This window comes from Heterocephalus glaber, unplaced genomic scaffold (assembly GCF_053883595.1).
Source record: "Heterocephalus glaber isolate CG9 unplaced genomic scaffold, H.glaber_assembly_v1.0 deba00000809, whole genome shotgun sequence".
Lineage (NCBI taxonomy): Eukaryota > Metazoa > Chordata > Mammalia > Rodentia > Bathyergidae > Heterocephalus > Heterocephalus glaber.
Window position 1 is genome coordinate 8,870,124 of NW_028258163.1, and position 22,379 is coordinate 8,892,502.

A 22,379-nucleotide genomic window follows, 5' to 3' on the forward strand; every position below is an offset into this window, starting at 1 on the left:
GACCCTGCTATTCCACTGTTGGGGATCTTCCCCAAAGAATTAAAAGAATCATACCACAGTGATATATGTGCACCCATGTTCACAGAAGCACAATTTGTAATAGCTAAAACTTGGAAACAGGCCAAATGCCCATCAACTGGAGATAGGATAAAGAAAATGTCTTTTTATACAAAATGGAGTATTACTCAGGCATAAAAAATGAGAAATTAGAGACATTTATTGCTAAATGGATGCACATTGAGGTGATACTCTTAAGTGAAATAAATAGGACACACATGTATAAATACCAAATATTTTCTCTAGTGTGAGAAACCGAATGTGTAAATAAGGAGTAAAAGATACAATAGATAATGTGAAATAGGAAGAAAAGGGGCAAAGGGGAAGGGGAAGTGGGAGGGGTAGAGGAAAGGAAAGAAGGGAATGGTGTTAATATGAGAAAATGGAAAAAAGGCAACAAAGTCTTTGTAAATATGGAGGGATAGAGGGGTTGAAGGGAATGCAGGGAAAGGGAAAAAATAAGAACCAAGAGAGATTACGTAAAGGTGCAAATTTCCAATGATGAATGTCATTATATTGTGTACCTAAAATGTACCAATGATTAGAATGAATAATTGATAATGTGAAATAGGAAGAAAAGGTCCAAAGGGGTAGGGGGAAGTGGGAAGGGCAGGGGAAAGGAAAGACGGGAAAGGAAAAATGCTGAGAAATGGAAAAAATGGAACCAAAGTCTTTGTAAATAGGGAAGGGTGGAGGGAGTGAAGGGAGGGCAGGGAATGGGGAAAAAATAAGAACCAAGATGCATAATGTAAAGGTACAAGATCCCAATGATGAATGTAACTGTATTGTATACCTAAAATATACCAATAAAAGAATTAAAACAACACACACAGAACTTTCTTTGATGACCTTATAAGTAGACTTGACTCAGTCAAATAGAGAATGGCTGACTTTGATGATACAACAATGGAAATTTCTCCAATAGAAATGCAAAAAGAACAGGGGAAAATGGATCAGAAAATCCAAGGTCTAAGAAATAATCTCAAATGGTTCTAACACATGCTTTTTTGCAAAATCCCAGAAGGAAGAGAAAACAAGAGGGTGAAGGTGATAAAGGAAAACTATGAAGACAAAATAGCTGAGGAAAAAGTTTACAAATAAATACTATGTTGTTAGAAGACATCTAAATAATATCTGTAGATATTCCTCCTTCTAAAAAGTAGAGGTTAATTTCTCTTCTCTTGACAGTAGGTTGGATTTAGTTACTCACTGAAAAGGATTACTGCAGAAAAAAAAAAAAACTTATACCCTTATGAGGGAGAAACTGAGCAGATCTCACCTTACTCAAGTGACCAGGATTAATATTGCCTTTAGCAAGTCATCTTTACATCTTATTCTCCCTGATATGATAAGAAAGACACTTTAACTCCCTGATATTTTTCCAAAAACCTATAAGCCCAGTCTAATTATGAAAAAAAAAAACAGCAGATAAATCCAAACTGAGGGACATTCTGTAAAATACCTAACAAGTATTCTTCAAACTATCATGAAAAACAAAGAAAAACTTGAAAAACAGCCAAGAATATTACACAAAGAGACATGGGGATTAAATATATCGTGATACTCTGAATTTGATGCTAAAGTAGAGAAAAGACATGGTTAATTCTGAATAGAGTCCTTAATTATATTGTACCCATATACACTTCTTAATTTTGACAAATGTGCCACACTTATGTAGGATGTTAACATTAGGGGAAACTGAAGGGTAGGTACATAGGAATTCTCTGTAGCCAAAATAATCTCTAAGTAGAATTTCATATGATACATTCATACTATGTTTACAGCAGCAAAATTCATAGTACTTAAATCTCAGAAGCTGCCTATATGTCCATCAACAGACAAATGGGTTAAGGAAATATGACAAATGGAGAAAGACAAATGTGAATAAAGACAAATGAATAAAGGAAATAGGATACTACTCTACCATTAAGAAGGATAAACTTGAGTCATTTGTAGGAAAATGGATGAACCTTAAGAACATAATGTTAAGTGAAATGAATCAGATACATAAGCTTAAATATCACATAATTTCTCTTATATGAGAAACCCACAATATAAATAAAGACCAAAACAAAAGATAGATAACAGGGAATAGGGACAGAGAGCTTTTGTAAATGGGAAGGAAGACCAAGAGATAAATTGAGAGGAGGAGAAGGTGAAGGAAAAGAATTGAGACATGTTATGTACATGTACCAACTCACCATGAGGAATGTAATAAGTATGTACTGCAAACACGTACTAGTAAAAAGTAAAATTAAAAATTAAATAAATGAACTCTGATATATAAAACACAGAGATAGAGACAGAGAGAGAAGCAGAGAGACAGAGAAGCAGAGAGAATGTAAGTGGCATTAAAAGAAACAAACTTTAGAATGTTGCAGCTATCAAAGTGTTCTATGTACTGTCTTCATTTAAAAATAAAGCTTTTTTAAAAGCATAGTTTAGTTATACTGATAAGCTCCTTACAGTCTCCAGAATGAGGGAAATTCTTGTGTGTATTTGGTAAACCTTGCTGGGATTACATGCAGTGATAGAGATGCCTTAAGAATGCTTCACAGATGCTTCAAATCATTCATTTCCCATAAACATATGGGGTCTATTCTTCCGTCATTGTGTAATTCCTATTGACACTAATGGGAATTGTGCATGCATATCAGTATAATTTGGCCTCAAACAGACTGAAAATCATCACTGTTGAGAAGGGAAGCAAAGCAACCAAACAAAGAGAGGAACTGACTCTAAAACTCAGATTCTACAACCTCCTGTCACTAAAATTCCAGTCATGGTGATTTAACCTGCAGTGGTTTTAACATAGTAAATTATAAGAAATCAAAATGTAGTACATATAGATATTATATTTGTAGGGCATGGTGTCTTGCTAAAGATAATAAATTATCTTTTCTCAAGTATAATAGAAATAAAGGTTTTTTTAGTATGAGTGAACATGAATACAATGCTACAAGAATAACTAAAAATTAGTAGTTGGTAATGCTGTGTCCTGTATTCTAAAGACTTTTATTCAGATCTCTATAAATGGCTTTTTTCAAATGTCTTTTTCTAAGATTATTTCTTTAGCTTTACATCTCATACTAAATGTGAATTTTGTTTTTCTATTTAAAATTTGACTATAACACATGTCCTCCAAGGACAGTCTCGAATTAGAAGGATTTGTTCACTGTACCATTGTCCCATTTCCACATCAGAAAACATAACGTAGTCCCTAGTTGTGAATCTCAGCAGTGTCATTTTGGTCAGGTTCCAAGAAACAGGGGTTGCTTCAGATCTCTGTGGGAGGTGGCCATTATGTGTTGGTGGAAGCCACTGGGAGCTGGCAGGTGAGCCAATTCTATCACTGAGGAGAAAGTACCACTAGTAAAGTCACCTTGTGACAAGTGTCTCCCTGCTTTGGGTTAACTTCCAGAAAGAAGGTTTGGAGAACACATAACAGTTCATGACAAGGAAATCAAACAAAATAAATTGGGCATAATATGACACTGTTAAAATAAGAAGTGTCACCCGGACTGCTATCAAGTGGGAGTTCTGAAGAGCTTATACAGAGATTAAACATTTAGTTAGACAATACAATACTTGCTGGTCAAACCAAAGACATTATTCTTAATGCTTAAACTGGTAGAAACTAGTGAATAAGTCTTTTCAACAAGCAGTGCTGCCAAAGAATAGTAACTAGGTCTTAAGAGGCATGCACACATTCACAAAATTAAGCCCTAAGCAGAGAAGAATAGCAATACTATAAAAGATAACAAATACAACATAATGTTTTTACATTTTTCCCATTAAATTGGAAGGAACTGCCCAAAAAATGTATTGTACAGAAACATGTTTTTCTTTTCCAAATTCACATGGCTTTTGGTAGACTGAACAAAAATAATTTCCACATTATAGCTCTTCTTGTACCAAAATACTGTCGTTCAATTTTCAAACAAATTCTTCCTCAGTACATTCCCAAACAGTTTAGACTACAGGTTAGGGATGCCCAGCAGAAGATGAAAATTATATGAAACAGATCAAGCAGAATTATTGACAGAAATTTGCAATGTAGTCAAAGCATCTTCAGTGGTTTTTTTTAAAACCTTTGTACATCTCTCTCCAACTTACTAATAAAAGTATTACATGTATGCTTCTGTTTGCAAGGGCTCGTTTAGGATTTTATTCCACCAGTGTACACCTACCTAAGATGAAGCCCTATTCTTCACTCCTTATCCTTATTTATTAAATTCTAGTTCATCTCAAAATGCTATTAGGGAGAAAACTAATTAAATGAATTCACACTAAGGCATGAATCACTAGCCTTGTAAATTGTTTGCCCTCTATGGCAGTACTTCTCAAAATGTGGTCTCTGGATGCCTGTACCATGCCAAACACTCACGCTTCTGGGCCCATTTATTGAACTAGAGATGCTGCATACTAAACAATTTCCTTCATGTGATTTTTTTCTGTCACAAAATTTGGAAAACTAATGAATTTAAAGAATTATTGTTAAAACATTGATAACTCAGAAAAGTAAACTCCAGAATTTTTTTTTAATTTTTTTAAGTAAATTCTTTTATTGGTACATTGTAGGTATACAACACAATTACATTTCTCATTGGGAATTATACCTTTACATAATGCATCTTGGTTCTTATTTTTGTCCCCATTCCTAGCCCTCCCTTCACCTCCTCCACCTTTCCCTATTTACAAAGACTTTGTTTCCATTTTTTCCATTTCTCAGCATTTTTCCTTTCCCATCTTTTCTTTCCCCTGCCCCTCCCACTACCCCTACCCCTTTGGACCTTTTCTTCCTATTTTGCATTATCGATTATTCATTCTAATCATTGGTACATTTTAGGTATACAATATAATGACATTCATCATTGGAAATTTGCACCTTTACATAGCCTCTCTTGGTTCTTATTTTTCACCCTTGCCCAGCCCTCCCTTCAACCCCTCCAGTCCTCCCTATTTACAAAGATTTTGTTTCTATTTTTCCATTTTCTCATATTAATCCCATTCCCTTCTTTCCTTTCCCCTAGCCCTCCCACTTCCTTCCCCTTTGCCCCTTTTCTTCCTATTTCACATGACCTATTATACATTTAGTCCTTATTTACACTTTCAGTTTCTCACACCAGAGAAACTATTCGGTATTTATACATGTGTGTCCTATTTATTTCACTTAAGAGTATCACCTCAATGTGCATCCACTTAGCTATAAATGTCTCTAATTTCTCATTTTTGATGGCTGAGTAGTACTCCATTTTATAAAAAAACACATTTTCTTTATCCAGTCTCCAGTTGATGGGCATTTGGGCTGTTTCCAAGTTTTAGTTATTACAAACTGTGCTGCTATGAACAGGGGCACACATATATCACTGTGGTATGATTCTTTTAATTCTTTGGGGAAGATCCCCAGCAGTGGAATAGTGGGGTCAAATGAGGCTTCTAGTCCTAGTTCTTTGAGGTATCTCCATACTGATTTCCACAGTGGTTGCACCAGTCTACACTCCCACCAGCAGTGGAGCAGGGTTCCTCTTTCCCCACAGCCCCACCAGCATTTTAAACTCCAGAATTTTAAGAAGAGCAACAAAGGGGATATTTTTTGGAAAGGAAATCTTTGACACTTATCAAATCACACCAGAAGTCACTGTCTTAGTGTGGCTTTCAGTCTGGGTGAGATTGGTAATGTTATTAAGCTACCACTGACCTAACATCTCTGGCACACAATGTGAATGTCATTACAATTAGTGAAGAACAGAAAACTAAGATTCACATTTCTCCTGGTCATATGAATTGTGAATGTGCAACACAGATTTGCAGACATAGAAAGCCTAAATAAAACCGTAGCCTTCTGCCACAGAATAATGCCATTAGATACAATAAAAGTAACTCATATTTGATTTCCTTTGAAATGTAAAGCAAAGGTGAACAAGAGCAAAATATGTTAAATACCTATAATTTCAATTGTCAAAACAAAAACGCAAATTATGATTTGGCCAGCTGGGAACATGTTTTCCCAAATACATCCAGTGTCCATGCACTTCTCTGTGCTTTCTCCTTCTCTCAATGTAACATCCAGCTTAGATGCTTTCTTCTTTACTTTGAACTCCAGTTTAGACTTATCTTCAAAATTCTCCTAATATTTGACCATGACTATAAAGACATGTACTTTTTACCTTGTATTACTATTATATGTGTTTGCCTACACACGTAGATGTGTGTATATGTACATGATATACATGTACGTGTGTATATGTGAATATATTATACACTTTTATATCAATATAAGCACGATTACAAATATAAAATATCTCCTACATTTGAAAATGAGCTGTTGAGCTGGAGCGTCCATGCTGTGCTAGATGAATAAGACACACTGAAACAAAGCAGATCTGGAAAGATTTCTAAGAGAGGAAGAGAATGCAGTAATTAGGACACAGAAAGGAGAAAAGGGAGATAAGTCTCATCAGACAAGGAGGAAATAATTTGGAGACTTTTCTACTGAGACATTTTTTAATGATTTTTATATTCCTTTGTATTAGTATGTGTTTGCAGTGCATAATGATTACAGTCCATGTGGAGAATTGGAACATGAACATAATATAGCTTAGGGTTTTTTTTCAACAAATTACCTGCCTTGTTCTTCTCTCCCTCCATCTCTTGATCCCTTTCCCTTTTGCAAAAGAACTATTTCACTATTATCTACCTTTTATTTTACTCTTTAATTTGTTTATATTTTGTTTCTCATATAAAAGAAGCCATGTGATAGTTAAGCTTATGTGTCTGATATAATTCACTGAACATTATGGTCTGAAGGTTCATCTATTTTCCCACAAATGGCTCAAGCTTATCTTTCTTTATGACAGAATGGTACTCCATTGTGTGTAAACATCACATGTTATTTGTTCATTTGTGCTCCACATAGGTTGCTTTCAAGATTTAGCTATTATGATTTGTACTGTTATAAATATGGGTATGCATATATCACTGTAATATGATATCTTTAATTTTTTTGGTAAGATACCTAGAAGGAGAATAGCTGGATAAAATGGAATTTCTATTTTAAGTGTTTTGAAGAATCTCCATACCAATTTCCATAGTGGTTATACTAGTTTAATTCTCACCCACAGTGTAGACAGCCTCCTCAGCATTTATTATTATTGAATTTATTGATGATGGCCATTCTTTCTGAAGTAAAATGGAATTTCAGTGTTGTTCTAATTTGCATTTCTCTGAAGTCCACCAGCAGAGTTCTAGAATTAATAATCAAATTCAGAAGTGTAGCATAATAGAATATTCACACACAAAAATCAACAACATTCCTGCAACTTTTGTTTCTAAGCAGACTGCCCATTAAATTAAAGTAGTGAGCATCAGTGCACTTCTTTCCTTCTCATCTTTTAGAAATTTACCTATATTTCCTGTATTCATCTCCCTGAATTGAGTAACTTACTCTACCTCTTAGTCACTTTCATGTCACTGGGACACAATACTCAACACCCAGGGCTTAAAGGAGGAGAGGACTATTTTGGCTCACACTGTACTCCACAGTTGGCTGGCTCCAAAGGAGAAACACCATGGTGTAAGGGCATGGTGGAGAAGGTGCTCAAGCCATGGCAGATAGGAAGCAGAGAGAGAAAGGAGCAGGCAGGGACAAGAATGCACCCTTGTAGGTCACATTGCCAATGACTCAGTTGCGACCAGGCTTCACTTCCTAACTGTACATTTAGCTACTCAACTCATCAGTGAATGAAACCACTAAGTAGTACAGGATCTCCTTAACCTAATCACCTTCCACACACAGGAGCTTGGGGGGTTGGATTTTTTTTTAATCTAAATTGTAACACTCTGTGTTGAACATTTATTTTCCCAAATCAGTTATTTCTTTCTACCTTCATACTTATATATACATAAACGTTTGCACTTGATTGTCCCAAGAGATTGAGACACTTAAAACTCATTCAGACTTTATTGGGCATCTACTAAGTGCCAAGTCCTCTTCTGGGTATCAGGGATGCAACAGTGAATGAAATGGGCTGAGCTATTGCCATTGTGGAAGTGATGTAGATATATGAAAAATTTCACATAGTAGTAAGTGTAATGAAGAAGAACGATTAAGGACAAGAAAATACAGACTGTTGAGAAAATAAGAGTTAACTAATGTTAATCTAAGGTGACTTGAGCTGAGGTATGAATAGAGGAAAAAGCTACCTGGACTATTTGAGGGAAGGGGACTTCAGGCAGGGAATGATAAGGAATAGAGTCCTGAGGTTTCTCCTTGATGTTCAAAAAATAGCTGAAAGGACAAGGAGGCTTGAATCAATGAATGAGGAAGGAAATTAGAGAAGCATCACGTAGAAGTTTATAACCCATGCTCAGAACTCTGAATTTCATTTCATGATAGGAAGCCACTGGAGATTTTTGGCAAGGGCTTGACATGTTCTGGCTTATGGGTCAAAGGAAGCACTCTGCCTGCTTTAGGGACTGGCCAAGAGGGACCAGGGTCACCAGTATCTCCCACAGAGATCTAGAGGGAAAACAACTTGGGCAGAACAGTAGCAGCAAAGTATGACTCAAGATTTTTTGTGACGTTAAAACCAAAAGAATTTCCTGAGAGATGGGATAACAGGAACAAGAAAGAACTCTAGGAACTACAGGAAAAGTTGTCATGATATAGGGGCCAAGAGAAAAATAATAAATAGGTGGCATGTAGTTAAAAAACAGATGTATGGGGCCGGGGATTTAGCTTAGTGGTTTCACCGCCTGCTGCACAAGCGCAAGGACCCAAGTTCAATCCCTGGTACCAAAAACAACAACAACAAAAAAAAGATGTATTTTTTCAATTTTTATTTTTTTAAATTAGTACATGTTTGCAGTGCATAATGATTACATTCACTGTGCGGAGCTGGATGAGTATGTATATAACACCTCTTAGTTCTTTTTACATTCTCTTCTCTTTCCCTCCCTCTGTCTCGAGGTGCATCTATTTTCTTACAAATGACTCTAATTCATTCTTCTTTATGCAGAGCGGTACTCTACTGTGTTAAATACTACATTTTCTGTATCTATTCATCTGTTGGTGGACATATAGGACAGTTATTTTAAAGATATACAGTGTGACATTAAATATCCAGATATAATAGTAAATAGGCAGTCAGATAAAAATCTACAAGTGAGGAGAAAATTCAGAACCAAGGAACAAAAACAATAATCAGATAAATAAAAATAGAATTGATAGCCATATAACTAGAGGAGATAACTTAGGAAATAATACCAAGACATGACAAAAAGGCCAAAAGAGGAGCCAGAAAATAACTCTTTGCTCCCCCTGCCCATAACAAGTTTTCTGTATTGCCTGTTTGTCCATCAAAACTCACTTAAATATTATATCTCCCCAGAAATAAGACCTAGCTAGAGATCAAAAATGCCAACCCCAAACAGCCTTTCCTGCCCTTACCTCAGAGCAGTCAATGAGCAAGAGAATAGGGAGGTATAATCTTCTACATGACACTGGCCATCACCATGGTAATGAACCGCTATTAATTACAGCTGAAGTTTATTTTCTAGTTAAGTCTTATTTTGGGGGAAACATGGTAGTAGCATTTTTATCAAGTTCTCCCTGCTCCTTCTGTTGTTCTACCATTCTGTACTACCATTCTGCACTGATATTTGCAATAGTTCAAATTGTGCATACTGTGTTTTCTTAACATGCCAATAGACAGGAGATGTCTTGAGATCATGGCTGTTAATTATCCCATATCTGGAGTGCCTTCTATACTTACTGAAACATAAAACTAATCATTAATTTTGTTGGCCAAAATAAGCAAGTAACATTTGTTACTTACCCACCTCTATCGGTTAAAACAATATATAGTTTTTAAAGATTCACTAGTGTAAGGTAGAATCAGTTATCTGTTTTGTTTCAGCTTTGTTCAAGAACCAGAGAAGAGTTTTTTTTTAATATCATGAAACTGGAGATTAGTAACATTCCAAGGAGATACAAATAATTTTTTAAACATAGAGCACAAAGCCCCTAGAGGAAGAATTGAAAATAAATCTGCTATATGTAAAGATGTCCAATCAGAAATCTAAGACAAATTTGGCTAAATTTCTTGGCAAGTATGCAAAGCACAATGAGTAGTTGAAACTGTAGGGAATGAAAGAAAAAAAATCTGCAAGACCACTTGAACCACTTTTAAAAATTGAAAATAATCTGATCTACATATCCTAGTCTTTTTTTTTGTCTAGTGCTTGTTTCTGTGATATCAAAATATCTGCCTTATGTTGATCTATCGTGGAAACAAAATGAAAGAAAGTTATAGAATTTTACCTTATTTAGGAGAAACGGTAAACATTATAACTCATTCCAAACCTTTCCTAAAGTTAACATATTTCATCCTAAAATTACTCTAAGTCTAAAATAGATATTGTTAGGTGTTACTTCACATAATAGCTGAGGTTGAATAATGTCAATGGAAAACTTACTTTTTAAAAAGAAACAAAAATTCTTGAATTCATATCTGATATACTAAAGATGGTGTCTACTTCTGTAATATTCTTATAACGAAATTCTTCTTTACTTATTAGCACATTCATTTGGATTTGTGCATAAATTTTATCATCTTCTTAGACAGTTTTGGAATAAGTAATATGAGATCATTTTCATTTAAATTTGCTTTGGGCTCAGAGAAAATGGAAGACCATGATTCCCTATCACTTTTCTTGGCATACTTTCTCCCCTCTCTTTGTCCCTTAACCCAGGTCAACTTACTCTACTAGCACTCTTCATCCTTCTGCACTTCCATACTTAGGGCAAAAGAGAAAAGAAAACTAAGAAAGCAGAAAATAAAAATAGAAATGAGAGCACATGAAGTGAAAGAGCAAATCAGAGAAAAATGAGAAACTATTATCTTGTTTCTCTTATCAGAGGTATGGGCTTAAAGCTTTAATTGAGATCCTGGGGAAGTAGTTAAAACTAGAGAGACAAGTAATAGAATATCCTTAGACAGTATAGCTGCTGTCATTTGGATGTAATTTGTCCCCTGAGGTTTCATGCATGGGAAGTCTGGTTCCCGGTGTGATGCTGTGGCAGGTGACAGAACCTCCAAGTGGTGTGAGGGAATGGAAGGCACTTACTTCCCTTGGAAGGGATTTAGGTAGTTCTTGAAGATACTGAGTCTCACAAGAGCGAGTTGTTATAAGAATGAGCCAAGCCCTGAATGAGTCTCTGCCTTCCTGTTCTGAGATGTCATTTCTTCCTTCCATCCACATTCCTACCATGATGACACCATTTGCCATTAGCCCTCACCAGTGGCCAAACCAACAGGTCAACCTGATCATGCCTTTAAGCCTCCATGTGAGACAAGAACGCCTCTTCAAAAGTTACCCTGCCTCTGGTTCTTCATATAGCAATGAAAATGGACTAATTTAGTGACAGCAAAGTTTTCAGAGACAGGTATAAACATATAGTGGTAACTTCCTGAGTAAACTTTAACCATTAAAATAATTGTGGTTCTATTATTGCCAAACATTACAAAAACAAAATTAGGTTAATGGGTCTACTGCCTCCTCAAACCCCTTGCTCTACTTGCCTTCTTTCACCCATATTTCCGACATCCCTCCTGTCCCAACCTCCAGTGCCAAAATTAAACTTGAATAACCTCAGGGTGGTGGGAGGAAAAGCACATTGTAAGCATCTCCCATGGATTATGTGATTCTCTCAGAAGGCCAATGCTTCACAATCCCAAAACACTAGTGTATGCTTATATTTTTGGAATGTTCTTTAAAGCATAGTTTCATAAGCAAAGGGTAGAAAATATCAAAGTGAACAAATTTAAATGTATTGGCTTATTGTATAATAAAATGTTGAGTCTAATAAAAGTAAGGTGTTTTAATAATTTATTATGCACCTGTAACTATCCTAAGTGTTTTATATAAAGTGTCTTACTTAATCTGTACAACTTTCAAGAAGGTGTATATTATTCTCCTGTCTATAGCTAAGGAAACTAAGGGTGGGATTTTCTTAAATAATTATTTTGATAAGTTACAGAGTTTGCCTAGTTTAGGGTGGGACAGATTTTTCAACTAGGACTATTTAGCTCCAAAGCCAAGCTGTACATATTAACCAGTTTGATGCAGAGTCTTCCTGCAGGATTTTATCAGAGCACTTTTTGTCAGCTAATGTGATTGTGAATCTCCAAGAGGGAGATGTAATATACTGAATTCCACATTAACTTGGTTATCAAACCCTCTCCCTTACAGAGTCTTGAACACATACATAACATTAATCTTGTTCTCTTGAGAAAAAGTAGAATTTCCCTTTTTTCTATTACCCCTCCTTCTTTGTTCTACTTCTTTTTAGCAAGAATCCTATAATGACACATTTTGTACTCCTTTACAACTGACTTCCCAATCAGAAGAAGCCCTCTCATACTCTCAGGTTCCATTCACATATTTTAATATTTTAGTCCTAAGATGTGCTGTGCCTCTGAATCCTTCTTGGAATGACAGAAGCTTCTCATGAAGTTTTCATTATTTTTCCATGGCTAGAGGACCCAGGAGAAGCCAGAGACTTCATCTTTTCTCATTAGTTAACTTTTCTTGTACTATGTTGAGTCTTCTAAGGAGACAGATGCTGTCTTTTAGTACATTTCAAGCACACAAGGGTAATAACAGCCATGAGCTCTAAGGTCCTTCCCCACACTATGTTCATATTTAAAATTCAATCTTCATGGATTCTACCCTAAATACATTTCATTCTGAGTACATACTTAATGCAACCATATTTAGTTTTGTTTTAATTGGCCAGCTCTCCTCATACCAAAAGAAACCAGGAGAAAGATTTCCAGTAGCTGATTGTGACAGTGTTAAAGTCTCAAAGTGGAAGTTCTACTGAAATTTGTTATCCCCATTCCTCTTATTTCCTACATTTTATTGAAACATGACACATATGGGTATTCATATACTTCTAACATAAAACTTAGAGCAAGGATGTAAAATATGTTTTCTACATTTGTTAGTCCTTTAAACTCTATCTTTCAAAAATTCATGAATGGAAAAACTGACTAGATAGGAACATAATAGGGTTCTTTTCCTTTTATCCCACTACCCAAGTGCCTCTTAAAATAGATCTTTATGAAGGCCTAATTGGTAATGCACATGCAAATGCATAGTTAGTTGCCCAATCGCCCAAACAACTGGGTCGCAATGGGTGTAGATGTACTTTTCTTAGGATTTCTGCTGGCAAATAGCTTCAGTTATTTAGCCCATAGAAAACAAGCCCTGTTTTGCTTAATGTTTTAGGTTAGGGAGTGGCTGGCAGCATTCTGTGAAAAAGTGACACTTTCAACACTGTAAATGATTTGCTGACTTTATTTAACAATATCTAAACCATTTTAACCAACAGTATCATATAGCTTGGCACATTATACCACTACAGATCTTCCGGAAAGGATGAAATGGCCAAATATTTACATGCATTCCGTTTTCTTTACATATTTGTATTTCTACCATTTTGAAAATTAGAATATAAACATTCTGTTTAAAAATCTGTTCTCCCCCACATACTACATATTCAAAGAGCAAACACACTTTTTTCCCTTTGGTATATATATATATATATATATATATATATATATATATATATATATATATGTAGGTGTATCTGGGTTTCCATACTTTATATATCTTTGTCTACCTAATAGCCCCAACCCTTTGTTTTATGATGTGGAGAAAAACTATAAAATCTCCTGCCCCTGTAATTACATTGCCCTTTGCCGTCTCTGGGAAAAAAAAGGGGGGAAAAAAGGTGGTGTTCAAATTTTCCCCCTGTTTTATTTGCACCCTATTAACAACTGTTACTGGAGCTTTAATTATGCCCCAGTGATTGTGGAGTTGTGGTTGACTTGTGTCATTTTCCTCCCAGGGGATGCTTTATAATTACCAGCATCCATCGTGGCTGCCTGTAAGCTGATGCTTTTTTATTACCAGTTCAATAATCACTGCATCCTTGTGAACATCTGCTCTGCAAGCCATGCATCGGGGGTCCCAGCGCCTGTCACTTGATGTTCCCTCACCACAGTGACCTTGGTGCCCTCGCCTTCGGTTTATATCTAATTTGTTTACCAGAGGCTCCATCCAGAAAGTCTCCCAGGAATGCAATTAATATACTACATTTGCAAACAAAAGAAAATTTTGCCCTTTCTCTCTTTTGTCTTTTTCCAGATTATTGTCTTACTTTTATATTCCAATTTCTATTCCTGAAGAACAAATCCACTTAAGACTTGTGGAAACAAGGAAAATGAGAGAAGTGTTTACCTGGGAGCTATCCTGCTTCTATTGAAAGTAGATGGATGTTTCAGTGATATGTTTTTTCTAAAAAATATAAGATGAGGAATATTGTGTTATAGAATGATATTTTACACTGAATACTTCATGTGAAGAAAAGGACAATTCACTTGCTCTCATTCTGATTTTACTTCTTTCTTTACCTGCTGTCTTGTTTTCTTTCTTGTCCTCAATAAACTCTGCTCTTGATTTTCTAGAATAATTTCTTCTTCTTCTGCAATCACTGTCCTTCAGACTTTTTGGTCTCCTTCTTCTATGTTCCCCTTCTTTCTTGCCTCTACTTTATCAAAACAATTTAGATGAAAGAAAAACTCAATAAATAGAACACATCTTGGGCTTAGCTACTGGTCCTCTGGACACTGCCTCTCCCTTCTGACTCTCTATTTATTACTAATAAAGCTAAGCTGAGCACAGCTTGCTGATCCTGGTTGGTTCTGATATTTTAAATTAAAAAATAAAATTTCAACCTTTCAATTTTCAGAATTTCAAATTTCAGAATTTCAGAAGCTGTGCTGATATATTTAGAGCAGATGAGAAAAAATAACCAAACTCATGAAATCATTTGACACACGCAGTGTTTCCCTTTCACGTTCATAAGTAAGGGACTTCACAGACCAGTTTACCAATGTCCTACACAGTGCATGTATGTGTTGACCATAGTAATTCCTAAAATCTCAAAATTAAAATAGCATAGATGAAACTTGCAGCCAAGTCTAGGAGAATGTTGTCTGTCTATCTGTCTCTGTCATCGATTTAAGAGACCATGGAGGAGGGAGCTCTACCTTGTTCTCTGTACCAGAAGACCTAGTGTTCTTCTTGGTTCATAGGAGTGACTGGATTTTTCTGCTTGTGGATTAAATACTATTTTAAAGTCATTAACATAATATAGCACTTAGTCCCAACCTGGAATGAAAAATACACACACACATGGGCACACACACACAGGCACATACACATATGGATGAGCACACAATTGAAGAATAGTACAGAAAATCTTGAAAGTACTCACAAGCCATCATTCAAATCCAGGCTTTGAGGCACCCTTTAAAGAGCTTAGCTGAACTTCTATAGATAGGGAGATAGGGAGGCACGAAACCAAAACACAGCCCACTGCTTAGGAACAAGTACATAGTAGGACTCTCTTCTTCCCTTTCCTCCTCATATTACTAAATCCCCACTCAAAAAAAAAAAGAAAAAGAGTCTGAATAATACTGCTATTGACTGCAGTCAAGGACTATGTTTTGCAAGGAGTGTGAGACAGCAGCCTTGCAGTCTAAACCTGGCCCAACTCACCAATTGGCTAGGAGTCCAAATCTGAGAAACAGTTAACACAGCTGTGAAATATCAGCTCTGAATATCTTGCTGGTGTAAGACCTGAGTTTGACTTTTAAGTCCTAGGAAATAAAGTGAAAACAACCATAAGATAAGTAGGCCATGAGAGAAGAGAGTAGGGGGAAAGGGGAGGAATGGAAGGAGGGAGCAAATGTGGGAAGATGGAAGGGAAGGAAAGCAGGAGGAAAGGAAGGAGAGAGGAAGGCAGGCAGGCAGGCTATAGCACAAAATATCGGTAGTTGGAAAGTTAATTCACTACACACAGAATAAAAATAATAGTACAATCTGGGAATTGCTTTTTTTTTTTAAAGATTATGGTTAGGGTTCAAAGAGGAATATTTTTCTTAAAAAACTTTTTTTAAAAGAAATCATAAGAAAATAAAATTAAAGTTAAGTAGATATGAAAAACAACCAATTAGGAATCCTGCAAAAAAATATATAAATTTTATACCTCACAAATTAAAATTTAAACTGAATATATTTGAGTAGAAAATGGGTAAGTGGGAAGAAAATACTACTGAGGAATTATCTCAGAATGCAGCACCAAGAGATAACGTATACAAAATAGTAACTACGACACTAGGAAATTAACTTGCAAAAATCTGATATACATTTAATAAAAACTCCAGCATGAGAAATTGATGGAATGGCAGAGAGTGAAATTTAAAATGGTAAATCTTGGAAATGTTTCAGGATTGAAGAAAGACAAGTATCATACAAATAAAAATGTCCAAGAAGAATACCCTAAAATACCATATTTATCAAAAATAACATTATTTTGAAGACTTTCAATAGAAAAACCATGGACAATAAATGTGAAATTACTTACATCATCTTTCTAGCTCATCACTGAAAATATTTATGTCTGTTCACTTTTATTTTTTCCTTTTTGGGGGGTTAGGGGGAGGTTTGGGACAAAGTCAGTCGATGTAGCTCAGGCTGGCCTTGAACTCACTGTGCAGTCCAGGCTGGCCTCGAAGTCATGGCGATCCTCCTTTCTCGGCCTCCCAAGTGCTGGCACTACAGGTGCACACCACACTCCCGGCAATTTTTTTCCCTTTTTAAATATTTTTTCTCCTAATTTAATGTTTTTGTTAAATTGCATTTACTTTTGTTAATGTGCTACTTTTTGAAGATAGCATGAAAAGCAATTTTAAAATGGAGACCCACTTTAACTAATTGTTCCAATTTTAAGTATATTTAGCATAAATCTTTCTTAATGTCACAAAGTTTAAATCCAAGAGATTCTATAACACAAACTGTCATTTAAGTCAACAAAACATAAGGAAAAGCAAGTCTTCACAACCCCGGTCTATAATGGACAACAGGATAGAACACCAGACACTCTGTAGTACTAAATAACAATGATAGGTTATTTACTAAAGCTAAGAAGTTCCCAATGAAAATGAAGTTATTCTTCATCAAATTATTAGAGCGAGGAGACTAGCCAGAAAGAGATGATTTTTATATTTATTTTGAAAAACTAGAACCATAAAACTCAGCTAATACAAGTAATAAAATACAAATCACATACTTGAGTCAAAGGAAATCATAAATTATAGAAAGTGATTAGTCCTTCAGAAATCATCATCCCATTTCAATTTGTTTGTAGATTTCACCTGATGTCCTTCCCTCTGCATGAAGACAGAAGCAGCAGCATAAGGTCAGCCTTTGCCCCAGGGTATGGAGAATGGGAAAGGGGAGATCAAAGGATAGGACAAGCCAAAATTTTCTATTCTGTTGTCAGTGGTTGAAGGTGTTGCCCAAAGAGATAATGGGCTTATTCTGTTCTCTAAATTTAGCATCTCAAAACCACACCAACACCTGACATACATCTCCAGCAGTGAGATCCAACATGCCCTCATTTCTGCCCTAGATGTCTCTCCCAAGGCCTCACTACTACTGCTTCTGGACTACTTCTGATCCCTACAGCATTCACTCTGTTCCCTTCCTTTGTTCCACATTTACTGTTTTGCCCCTCCTCTGCAGGACTGCCTGAGAGCTCTGGCCACCCTCAGGACCCCTTGCCTCAGAGTAACCTCCATGAAGAGTGCTGCCATCTAGCTTCTTGAGCCCAGTGCCAAAAGAGGACCCAATATCCTCAGGTGAAACTAAGGCTATACCAGAATGGGAACAGAAAGTATTTCAAGTCTAGGATGCTGGCAAAAGGTATTCAGATGATGGGGCTGCTATCAGACCACCCTTGAGGTTTGTGTTAGTGAGCCAGCCCATTGTTGGAACAAAATACTTAAGACAGAAAAGGCTTATTTTGGCTCATGGTTTCCGAGGTTCTAGTCCATTGTCTGCTGGCTCCAAGGCAGAAACATCATTGCAGAAGGGCACAGAAGAGAAAAACTGCTAAACTTATGGCATCCAGGAAGCAGAATGAGCAAGGAAAAGAGAGAGGTGCCTGGGCAAGAGGAAAGACACACTCATCGAAGGTATGCCCCCAGTGATCAACTTCTAACCAAGCCCTGTTTCCTAAGACTTATGAACTCATCAATGTGCCCCACGTTCTAATCACCTTTCAAAAGCTCCATCTCAGAACATGTAAACCTTGGGGAGTGGCGTTTCTTATGCAAATCACAAGAGTATTGGGAGAGCTATTAAATACTGGGTGCTGCTGACCATAGTGCACTATAGGAACTGGGTGCTGTGGGATCCATTTTCAAAAAGTATTAGGAATTTCAAGCTGCAGGACCTTGAGTGACTGCACAGGTTGCACAACTTCAAAGATAGATCTGAAGACACAAACTGGGAACTGGAGGAAAGATGTGCTGTAGGAGCCAGATGCTGGAGAAGCCATTTATATAGCAGGAGTCAGCCAAGAGAAGCAGACGAGAACTAGGCTAGAAACCTTCCTCTTTCAGTGTCTTTGCATTGCCCTCAATGGACATAGTTTACTGTGATCCAAGCAAGAAAAGGAAAATATTTTTTGAGATCAATAATCATGAGTTAATTTGGAACTAATGGGACAATAAATTGACAACTGGCAGAAAGAGGAAAGGTCAATTGCACAGGAATGGGGTAAAATCAGTGGCCCAGATAGAACTCAACCCCACAAATTTAACCCATAAACATTTATTTCCCTAATTTTTGGCTAAGAAAAAAATGCCATTTTAAAACATTAGTTAGTTCACATCACTTTCCATTGAGGAGTCAGATACTACTCAGGCTCTATCACACAATTTTCTGACCAAAACAAATATAGCCTGACGCCCAACTGTTTAACTCTTCTATTGGTCTTCTAAGCATACGTTGACTATGAAGCCTTGTCAATTTAATATTCTGATTTTTCTTCCATCAGTGAATTTCTATCTAACAATTTTCTTTTCTTTGTCTTCTCAAAAGAGAAAAAATTGAGTCATATATTCTGTGGTTGCTACTTGACTCAAAACCTTTCACTAAAACAGAGGATTAAGATGCATTTGACAGACAAACCCATTAGGTCTTTTTCCTGCTCTGGGCAGATTCTTGGCTTCTGGCTCTGTTACCTGTTTGGCAAGTGATTGAAACTGATTGATGGATGTGGCAATGAAAACCCCCGTGCATTAAACCCAGAATTGTGTGGTTTTACAAATGCAACTAAGAGAAGGGATTCACCACAGGCTGACTGTGATTGCACAAAAGGATGCTGCTCAAAATGCTAGTGCATGGCTCCTTGCCTCATGGTGCTTGTAATGTACAGCCTGAGAACAGGCTGGCAGCAAAGGTTCCGGTGCCCTGCTCAGGACTTAAGCTTCCCAAAGCATGGTGGGGCAGGGTTGACTCAGCCCCTACCCAGGAAACCTTGCTCATGCTGCATCAAACAGAATGATGGTGAGGGATCCGGGATACCAGGGAGACAGAGTGACTTCTAGACTCTTTCTCCTAGTCGTTTTCCACCCTGAGAGCTGTGCATAGGGATCCCCTGTACATGTTCCCTCCCTTCTGTTTCTCTGCTTATACTTTGCAGTGTAGGCTATGAACTCTATGAAGACAGAAGGTCTGTTCCTATTTTGCTTCCTTGGAATAATCCCACCTACTGGAATAGTACTGTCAGATGGTGACACACAAACCACTTTTTAAACACTGAGTCTTAGAATGGGACCTTCATGGGGACAGAGATTTCAATCTGTTTTATTTGCTTCTGTGATATGCAATAAACTTTAGTGATCACCTTCTTTTCTCTTAAGAACACTCTTTTTTGGTAGTGACAGTATATGATAGTCTGCCCATCCCCCCCCCCTTTTTACTCCCTTTGGATCTATACTGATGCCTCCAACTTGTGAATATATGTGTGCTAAACTCATGAGACTATTCCATTTTAAAAAAAAATTTTAAAAAAGCTGTTTAGTTGAATAGTAACCTATTGAAGTCCTCCCCTGAGATAGTTCAACCTGTACCTGGGACACTGATTTAGTCCATTCTAGTAGGAGAAGCCATTAATACATAAACTCAGAACTGTGTCTGTAATTATGTTGTCTCATGTGAAAGAAATAGTTCCATTTGGATTAAGAGAAAATAAAATTTATACAAGATATGTAGGATTTCTTTTAAAAGCTGGACAAAGAACATCATCAGTCACCAACATTGTGGTAGACACTCTGAGTACATCAGAGCCAACAACATTCAGGCAACACTGAAAGAGCTATTATCTAATTATTTGATTTGGTGATTCTCTGTAGCCCATAACTGCATATGCAAAGGCTTTCTGGTTTCATTTATATGCCCAGTAAGTCATACAAGTCACTAGGATAAGGGTAATTTTCTTTTTTAAAATTATGAATATTAATGATAGATACCACATAGCCAGGCAGGGGCATTAAGAAGTGTGTGTGGGTGTGTGTGTGGGGGGGGGTAATTCTTTATATTCATTCTCACTAGTTTATTTCAACTCATGAATACCTAGAGGAGGTTTGTGGTCTTTTCAAATCAATGAAATGATTTTCAAGTGAGAAGGGTAATTTAAATTTACTGTCCATATATCCATGTCATTTCTACCCTTCCTCTAAGCCTGATATATATGATTGTTTAGGAACACTTCAAGTTCAAAGCCAGTGTCTACATGATGAATATGCAGGTCTTCATATCAAAGGCCCTGATTCATGATAATGTGATCATTTGTCAATGTTAAGTTATCAACATTCACAGAAGGCCAAGCACACTGTTCCCCACCCACAACTGCAATCAAAGCTGGCTGGGTCTCCACCCACAAGAAAAACATCAGTCCTTTACCACAGCCTGTCAACATCACCTGTTGGCAGAATCAAAAATAAGAAAAATAGTATGGGAGTTTGTGTTTAACTGGCGCCTTATTAAAAATGGTTTTCTTTGTTTCTAGGTATTGAAAAGAACACTTGCTTGTAGAAGGCAGTTTAATTAATTTTAAAAAATTATATTATCACTATTTTATCCTCTAAGTGCCTGGCATACTTGCCCACAAATGTACTTTTGAAGTAGAGCGATTAAAACAGTAGGCAGTATCCTTCTTTTCTTATATATAGCTAGAATCCAGAAAAAAAGAGAAACACAGAGCATAGTTCTGTATATATTTGTAATTGGTTGGACTATTAGGAGGAAAAAGCTGCTCAAATATAGCTCTTCAGTGGACAATGTAATTTTACCAGATCATCATTGATTTTTCCTAAATAATTTTCTGAGAATAATTATAATTATTTCGCTTTACTTTATCTCAATAAGTATCACGTAATAGATATGTGAAATAGGAAGAAAAGGTCCAAGGGGGAAGGGGAAGTGGGAGGGGTAGGGTAAAGGAAAGAAGGGAAAGGAATAAATGTGAGAAAAGGAAAAAATGGAAACAAAGTCTTTGTAAATAAGGAAGGGTGGAGGGGTTGAAGGGAGGGCAGGGGAAGGGGGAAAAAATTAAGAACCAAGATATATTATGTAAAGTTACAAATTTCCAGTAATGAATGTCAGCATATTGTATACCTAAAATGTACCAATAAAATTAATGAATAAAATAATAATAATAATAATAATAATAAAGACTCTTAAAAGGCAGTATTAAATCTGTGGTAGAGGATGGATGGTAGGACTATTTGCTACCCTCTTGGGCACTTTATGTACAAACACCTGTATCAGATCAACCATCCTACCAACTAGATGCATTGCACCTGCTCATAAAATCTTGTAATTGAGGGCCAGGGATTTAGCTCAGTGGTTTTGCCACCTGCTGTGCAAGCGCAAGGACCTGAGTTTGATCCCCGGTACCAAAAAAATAAAATAAAATAAAATAAATCTTCCTTTAAATTAAATAAATAAATAAAATCTTGTAATCACTTCAGACTCTGTGCTCAACCAAATAATGTCTGTTATTCTAATCTATCTAAAATTACCAATGAGCCCTCTTGATTATTAAATCTAAGACAATAGTGACAATTAAAAAAAAGTATGTTTTGAAGTTAAAAACTACATAGCATTATAATGACTTTATTACAGGTCTCTACTGTATCTGAAGATTATAAATTTACCAGTGTTGCCAAGTACAAAGATGGAAAGCAAATGATTCAGGTTTGATGCACACAGCTATGTACAAGCTAGTCTTTCACTAAGCCTCAGTTTCCTCACCTGTGAAATGATATGAATAATACCTAATACATGAGATTATTATAAATTGTTCATTATATAAATCATCTAAGATAGTAAGA

At 36.4% G+C, this 22,379-nt stretch overlaps 1 long non-coding RNA gene across 1 annotated transcript; it reads right to left on the minus strand.

Annotated features, from left to right (window-relative positions):
* Nucleotides 1–13,729: 13,729 nt before the first annotated feature.
* On the minus strand, nucleotides 13,730–16,387 carry LOC110345166 (uncharacterized). The gene is made up of 3 exons (XR_002388311.2): nucleotides 15,691–16,387; nucleotides 14,541–14,677; nucleotides 13,730–14,424 (listed from the first exon to the last, which is right to left on the minus strand). It is a non-coding gene; the product is annotated as an uncharacterized LOC110345166 (long non-coding RNA).
* Between the last annotated feature and the right edge of the window lie 5,992 nt (nucleotides 16,388–22,379).